The following is an 8010-nucleotide window of genomic DNA, read 5'->3' on the forward strand; positions in this document are numbered from 1 at the left end:
TAGAAATTTGGCTTCATTAATTAGAATGCACCCATATGGAGCTAATTATGCGGGGGTGTATTCCTTACCAGAACAAGCTCAAGCGCCCTGGTCTTCGGATCCGTGGTAAGCTCCTTTGTTTTCGGGCCCTTCTTGTACCGGGCCCTGACAAAGTTCCTGGTCTGCTTGTCACCGTATTTATCGAAGAGGGGCGGTAGGCCTTGCTCGACACGGTCCGCCTCCTCCTTGTCCCATATAGGCTCCGCCACTCTGTAACCGCCGGGACCGAGTGTGTGTTCCCCTAAGTTCAGCTTCCGCATTTCTTTCCCCCACTTACTTGATTCGGAGTTTGCGGTGCTCGAGCAATTGATCTTGAAGTCGTTGTAGTCATCTTCGGTGATCGAAGGATTTTTCTCCTTGATCTTCTCATAACTCTCACCTTTCTCGATCATTCTCTTCACATTGCTTTTCCAAGTAGACAGGGCCTTGCTCATCTTCGTGAGGGCAGCATTGTTCACTTTATTCCCTTTGAGGCTTGTGTTTTCAAATTCAGCGGGGAACTTGTATCGTTCGTGCAGCTTCGTGAAGAGGAGGTTGCGCAAATTCCCTCGGTCAGGATGCCTCAGGTTCTCGGTGTTGACCGAGACGGTGCTCCGGAGAATGCACCCGAGCTGAAGCGAGTACCCCTTGACTATTCGTTCGGGCGCCGTTGGATTCCCGTCGGAGTCCACTTCAGTAACTTCCTCCTTGAGGGCGCGGAGCACGGTCGGGCGCCGGTCCTTCCGTTGCCTCTTCGGTTGGCTGCCATTTGTGTGTGCGCCACCATCATCAGTGGTGGCATCCTCGCGGCACCATCAGTGGTGGCATCAGTGGGGTTATCCTCGGCGGTACCATCCGTGGTCTCAGGATCAGTGGGGAAGGCGTCGTCGTCATACAAGTGAGGTTGTTCCTCCATCTCTCGGGACAACTCCCAGAATGGCTTGATGCCCGAACCCCCGGCCTCATCGTTGTTGGCCATGTTTCTCTCTAAATAGGAACAAAGTTTGGTCAAAAAGTTGGTTATTGTCAAGGAACAAGATCATGGTCTCATCATTTAGGGTTTGTCGACACCGAGGCATCCTAAAAGCTAAGCTTTTATCATTGAGGGTTTTTCGACGCCGAGGCACCCTAAAAGCCTAAGCTTTCATCATTTTGGTTTTTATCAACACCGAGGCACCCTAAAAGCCATGCATTAGTCACAAGTACGCCGGGGCACTTGATCCTACTTAATTAACTACTAAGATACCCCGGCCCATGCATTAGTCACAAGTACCCCATATGTCCTATTTTTAGCAAAGTCATGCTAAAATTCACGGAAAATTTCAGCATGACCTTTGCTGAAAATAGGACATATGGAGTACCCGAATTTGCCGGAACGGAAGTTAATCGACATTCCGGCAAACTCAAGGGCCTCTCGGGTGGACAAGGCAAAAAAGGCCTCCATCACAACATGGAAAATACATTGGCATGTGAAGAGGTGAAACAATATATGCATCTCCAAGCAGTATCATTCAACATTTTGGACAAACCACTACAAGCAATACTGGACCATTTCTCCCCCAATACATCATATCAACATTATTTGGGTACCTATATGGTATTAACATGCCATTCTCTGTCAACAGAAGTAGCACAAAATCATTCAAGTACCAGTGTTTAACTAAAACTTGGTGTGAATAAGATCCTCTGTCAGTACTTCATACCAATAATCAAAACCCCAAAACCTGACCCCAACTAGTTACCATAAGGTCAAATACTGTCCACAAAACCATAACAGAAATAGCACAAAATTATTCCTATGTGGTTCATTACTTGATTTCCTTTCAGCCTCAAAGTTTATGTTTGTCCTGGTCATATTATGCTTTTGGCAACCACTAGAAATGTAAAAGATTTTTTGTGAACTTGGGAAGAAAAGAACCAACTTTCATCAAAGAAATAAAAATAAGATCATGAGCAGAATAGTTGTTAGGGTACTGTCATTTATAGGACCATTTAACATTGGCTAGGCATTTCTTGGCTGCAACAATCACTGAGTTTGAAATAGGTAGAATAGAATGTATTTTTCTCACTTGGGAAAGTAATCAGTTACAGCAACTTCAATATTTTGTGTCTCTGAATATTTGCACCATCATCCATGAGCAGCACCACATAGCAGTTCACAGAGTAGAACATGAGGCAGTTAGCTACTGACAGAGCTTTTTGGCCAACACTCATAACACTGATCAACATTTCTCTAACTCAGACTACTTTACACTGATCAACTGTTCTAATGGAGGAGAGGAGGAACAGCTGAGGTGGCTACTCACATCTACTTCTGGTGGGTGCTGAGGTAGGACTTCTCGCAGTACTCGGAGGCGGAGTAGAGCTGCGGCCGCAGGTTCTTGAGCTCCTGCATCAAGCATGGCCACAACGCTCAGTTTATCTACCATAGACAGTTTAGCAGAAACAAAAGCACTATTTCCAACTTCGCTCGGGAAATTCAGGTCAGGCAGTAGTGCAACTTTGCAAGTATATGGGGATTTTTTAGAGGACAATATATGGGATTTTAAAAGTGAACACAGCTTATGTCCCAAGGATATTATTTGTTTTCAAGTCATGACTGTTTTGATTCTACAGTACATATTAATGGTTGCATAGTTGCGATGTGAAAGTGAGATCGCCATGGCCACAATAAATTACGCTGCTACTTTTCTTGTGGCTATGCTGCAGCTGATCTTGTGAGTCAATCAATACCTTTTCGTGCAGGTAAATCTAGCCCATCGAAGGGGGTGCTAAGAAGTCTTTGCAAGTCCGGTTGAAAGCTGCCCCCAATAAATCTTAACACTACAAGCAGTTTTACTAAGATGCTAGAAAACTCACGCCAAACTTGTGCAAATTGATGAGAACAACTAAAGAAGCAAAATTGCAGCATGAAGATGCCAAACAAACTAAATCAGAAACTCATCAGCATTGGACACCGCGTTTTGGACATTACTTTGGTCAAACATTTTAGCTAACTCAATGTTGCAGTGATCAAAGTGGCATAATTTGCCAATTTACAGCACTACTTTTGCCACTTGTTACAAGTTTATGGACCTGACAAGTTTGCGATAATGCTAAGGGATTTAACAGTGGTATATATGCGCTGAACGTATCAGCTGGGAGGCCTTCTCTTGTTTATATGTTCTAGTGTCACAATGAAGGTGGGATGGCTAGTAATAGCACTAGTTCGATTCAACCCAAATGGATTGGCCTTAATTGACTTGACAGATTACCACAGAGACAAAATCTACGAGTAAACTAACATCCTAAACATTCTAGGCAGCCCAATCACAAACTAAAAGAAAAAACAGGGGGAAGCTCACCGGGGCACCGGGGCGGCGGAGTGTCGGGGCTGCTAGGGCGTCGGGATGGCGGGGCGTCTGGTTGTCGAGGCGGCGGGGCGCCGGGCCGGCGGGGCGCCGAGGGTGTCGGGGCGGTGGCGGCTCGGGTGGGGTGGGGGGTGGTGGACCGGCGCGGCGGGGCGGCGGCGGCTCGGGCGGGGTGGGGGGTGGTGGACCGGCGCGGCGGGGCGGCAGGGGGTCAGGGGCGACGAGGGTGGTGGGGGTCGGGAGCGGCGGCGAGGGCGGTGGGGGTCGGCGGCGACGGGGGCGGCTCGGGCACGGGGACGGCGCAGTGAGGGGAGAGAGACAGAGGGGAGAGAAAGAGGATGGCGTGGGCGCTGACCTTTTTTGTTACGTGAAATCTCTTTGTCAATACTAATGGCATAATACTAATGGCGCACCACCCCTCAGTGCGCCATAAGTACATCCATACTAATGGCGCACCTCACCGTGGTGCGCCGTTAGTATTTTTTTTATTTCTGCTCGAGCCAACAGGTTATCTTCCACCTGACCTGATCCGCACCAAGTTCCCTCTACTAGCTTGACTGGTCAGTAGCCAGTTCTCACACCAGGAGGTCCTGGGTTCGATTCCCAGGCTCCACAAATTTTTTTTATGCATTTAAAATGCTGTTTGATACTTATTTGTGTTTAAATATGTTCAAACTTGTTTAAATCATAACAGTAATATTTTTTATAAGACAGTAATAATTTTTTAAAAAATATCATCAAACAGTAATGCCGGTGGAGCAGGGGAGGGTGCGCGGGGTGCGGGGGGTCGGCGGCAGCGGCGGTTGAGTAGGGGAGGGGTGCGGGGGGTCGGCGGCGGCGGTTGAGTAGGGGAATCGAGGGTGCGGGGGGTCGGCGGCGGCGGCCGGTGGACCGGGGGGTGCTCGGCGGCGAGGGGGACTGGATCTGGCGAGGTGGGATAGCGATTGAGATGGAGGGGGATCGAGATCGAGTGTCCATGAAATTTAAAAATATTCATGATAGTTCAAAAAGTGCCCATGAAATACAATCGAGAAATGAAGGCTACGATTTAAATACAATCGATCTTAGCTAGCTATCTGTTCACAATCTTCTTGCCCTTCTTTTTCGCAAATGGAGTTCTTCTGTGGAACGGACGTCCTTTAGGTAGGGTGGTCCTGCTTCTTCTTGTGGTGTATGCTGCTACTTCATCATCGTCGTCATGTTCGATCCTCGGGTCGCCGTACTTGTCGAAGTCTTGCTCATTGGCTACTCCATCCATTCCGATGATCTTCCTTTTGCCTCTCCTCACGACAACACGACTGGGCTTTGACGGGTCAGTAATGAAGAAGCATTGGTCCACTTGGGAAGCCAGTACCCATGGCTCATTTTTCGCAGTGACGTTTGCGCCCGCGGTCTTGGATTTGGCTTCGGGTATAACCATGGTGGTGAAATACCGGTCTTCTTTTAGGACGCTCTTGGCCCATCTGGCACGGAACATCGGGACCTTCTCTCCAGCATAGCTCAGCTCCCAGATCTCCTCGATCCTTCCGTAGTATCTGTCCTTGTCGTTACCGGTGTAGGATTCCATTGTTACCCCGGAGTTCTGATAACCATCGCTCTTCATGTCCTTGGCCTCGGTGTAGAATGTGTAGCCGTTGATATCGTACGCCTCATAGGTCATCAGGTTGTGCTCGGCGCCCTGTGACAAGGCGAATATGAGTCGTTCTTCCGCGGAAGAATCCTCATGTAAAGGATACGACAGAAGCTTCTGCTTGAACCAACGCGTGAAACATGAGTTGTGCTCTTTGAGTATATCTCCGTCCGTCCTCTGTTGGCCTCAGTCATTGTACGTCTTCTTAATAAAGGTTTTGTGCTCTACCACCCAAGGATCGACCATGTCTATGTGTTGTAGCGCGACTAGGTTTGCTCTTTCAAAGTCGGCGAGTCGACCCTCGAAGTCGACATGCATTTCACGGCGACCCTCACGGTGACCCCATCCAGCGAGCCTGCCGAGGTGCCTATTGATGGGCAGACCAGCGGGGTTCTCGATGCCTAAATAATTTGTGCAGTAGGAGATGCACTCTTCGGTCAGAAAGCCCCTGGCTATGCTTCCCTCTGGACGTGACATGTTGCGAACGTATCCTTTGATGACACCATTCATCCTTTCGTACGGCATCATGCTGTGCAGGAACGTCGGCTCGAGTTGGATGATATCGTCCACGATATGGACCAGCAGATGCACCATAACGTCGAAGAATGCGGGCGGGAAGTACATCTCAAGCTCGCATAGTATCACCACGATCTCTTCCTGTAGCCTTCTGAGTTGCCTCACGCCAACAGACTTCCGAGAGATGACGTCGAAAAAGTTGCATAGGCCAAATAGGGTTTCACGGACGTGCGCGTCCATGATCCCATGGATTGCAACTGGAAGTATCTGCGTCATCAGCACGTGACAGTCGTGAGACTTCATCCCGCTGTACTTCTGCTTCGCTGGGTCTAGGTATCTGCTTATCTTCCCCGCGTAACCGTAAGGAAGTTTTACTCCTACGAGGCAGGTGAAAAACTGCTCGATCTCCTCCTGACTTAGAGTGAAGTACGCGGGAGGGCAGTCATTTCCGGTCTTCTTGGCCTTTTTGCCTTTGCGACGACTTCCCATGTCCTGCTTCGCCTCATCATCATCATCATCATCATCATCATCATCATCATCATATATAGCGTGAAGCTCCTGCCTGATGCCCATTGATTTCAAGTTTGCCCTTGCTTTCGGCCCATCTTTGGTCCTCTCTGGCATGTTGAGTAGGGTTCCAAGCAGACTCTCGCACACGTTCTTCGTGATATGCATGACATCAAGGCTGTGAGGCACACGGTGGATCTTCCAGTACGGCAAGTCCCAGAAAATAGACCTCGTTTTCCATACCTTCAGCAGCGGCTCTGGCGCCTTTCGCTTCTTTCCCGGCTCTGGCGCCTTTTGCTTCTTTCCTGGTAGTGGGCAGTCTTTCCAATTTTTCAACAGCTCGTCTATTTCCTCGCCGCTCCTCGTACGCGGGCGTCCTCGGGGTTCGGTTTCACCATCGAATAGATCCTTGCGTTTTCTCCACGGGTCATTGTCGCGAAGCCACCTTCGATGTCCCATGAACACAGTTTTCGAAGACCCGGGATCTCTATCTAGTTGGCGATACGTTGTGTCATCCATGCACCTGACGCATCCAGAAAATCCGTGGACCACCTGCCCCGCGACATATCCGTAACCGAGATAGTCGTGCACCGTCGTGAGCAGTGTGACTCTCATAGGGAAATATTCTTTCTCTGCGGCGTCCCACGTATTGGCTGGCGTTTTCCACAGCGTGTCAAGCTCCTCTTTCAGCAGCCCCAGATACAGATTGATGTCGTTCCCTGGTTGTTTCGGTCCTTCAATTAGCATACTCATGTGAATGTACTTCCTCTTCATGCACAACCAGGGGGGAAGGTTGTACATCCACACAAACACAGGCCAGGTGCTATGTGTGCTTCTCTGGCTGCCAAACGGATTGACTCCATCGGTGCTCGCGCCCAGCACGATGTTCCTTGGATCGTTCCCAAATTCTAGGTCTTCGAAGTTCAACGCTTGCCACTGGCTCGCATCCTTAGGGTGACTCAGCATCTTGTCTTTTTATCTATCTCCGGATCATTTGCGTCATCTTCTCGCTTCTTCTCCTCCCTATCCGCGTGCCAACGCAGGAGCTTTGCTACCTTAGGGTCCGCGAAATACCGCTGCAGACGAGGAGTGATCGGAAAGTACCACACCACTTTTTGAGGAGCTTTCTTCCTCTTCTTGTATCGAGTGACGCCGCACACCGGACATATGGTAGACTCCGCGTGCTCGTCCCGATAAATGATGCAATTGTTCATGCACACATGGTATTTCACGTGCGGTAAATCCAGAGGACACATGATTTTCTTCGCCTCCTCCAAACTGGTCGGGCACTTGTTCCCCTTGGGAAGACGTTCGTGCCAGAATGACATGTTCTCGTCGAAGCATGCGTCGGTCATTTTGTGTTTTACCTTCATCTCCAGAGCCATGAGCGTTACTTTCAGGCGGGTATCCTCGGGCCTGCATCCTTCATACAATGGAGTAACCGCGTCTAACTCAAGTTGATCCATCTTGGCTTTCTCTCGGGCGGCAGCTCTTGCGTTATCTGTCTGCTTGAGAAGCAGCTCTTGAATATGAGGGTCCTGCACCCAGCCCATCGATGGTCCAGCGTCGTCTGCTCCGCCGGCATCATCATCTTCATGATCATGCCCGTCGTCTGCTCTGGCATCTTCCTCATCATCATGTCCTGCATCTTCTACATGATGACTGTGTACAGCATCACCGTCGTGATCATCTCCTGGGGATTCTTCGTCTTCTCGCCCGCCCGAGCCGCGGTGGTTGTCTTGCTGCCCTTCCTCATTTCTTGCCCGGCCCCCATGGACGACTTCGTAGTCATCTTCATCACCTTGCCACCGATAGCCATCCATGAAACCACGCAAGAGCAGGTGGTCCCGCACCTGCCCAGATTCCGGGTCCGCAATAAGGCTCTTCAACTTGCATCTTCGACACGGACATCTTATCTCCGTCTCGTTCTTTTGAAGCATCTCGGCCTTCGCGGACCTCAAAAACCTATTCACGATGCCTTCGGTCATC

The sequence above is a fragment of the Triticum urartu genome, chromosome 2A, assembly GCF_056163025.1.
Source record: "Triticum urartu cultivar PI428250 chromosome 2A, HENAU_Tu73, whole genome shotgun sequence".
NCBI classification, from domain to species: domain Eukaryota; kingdom Viridiplantae; phylum Streptophyta; class Magnoliopsida; order Poales; family Poaceae; genus Triticum; species Triticum urartu.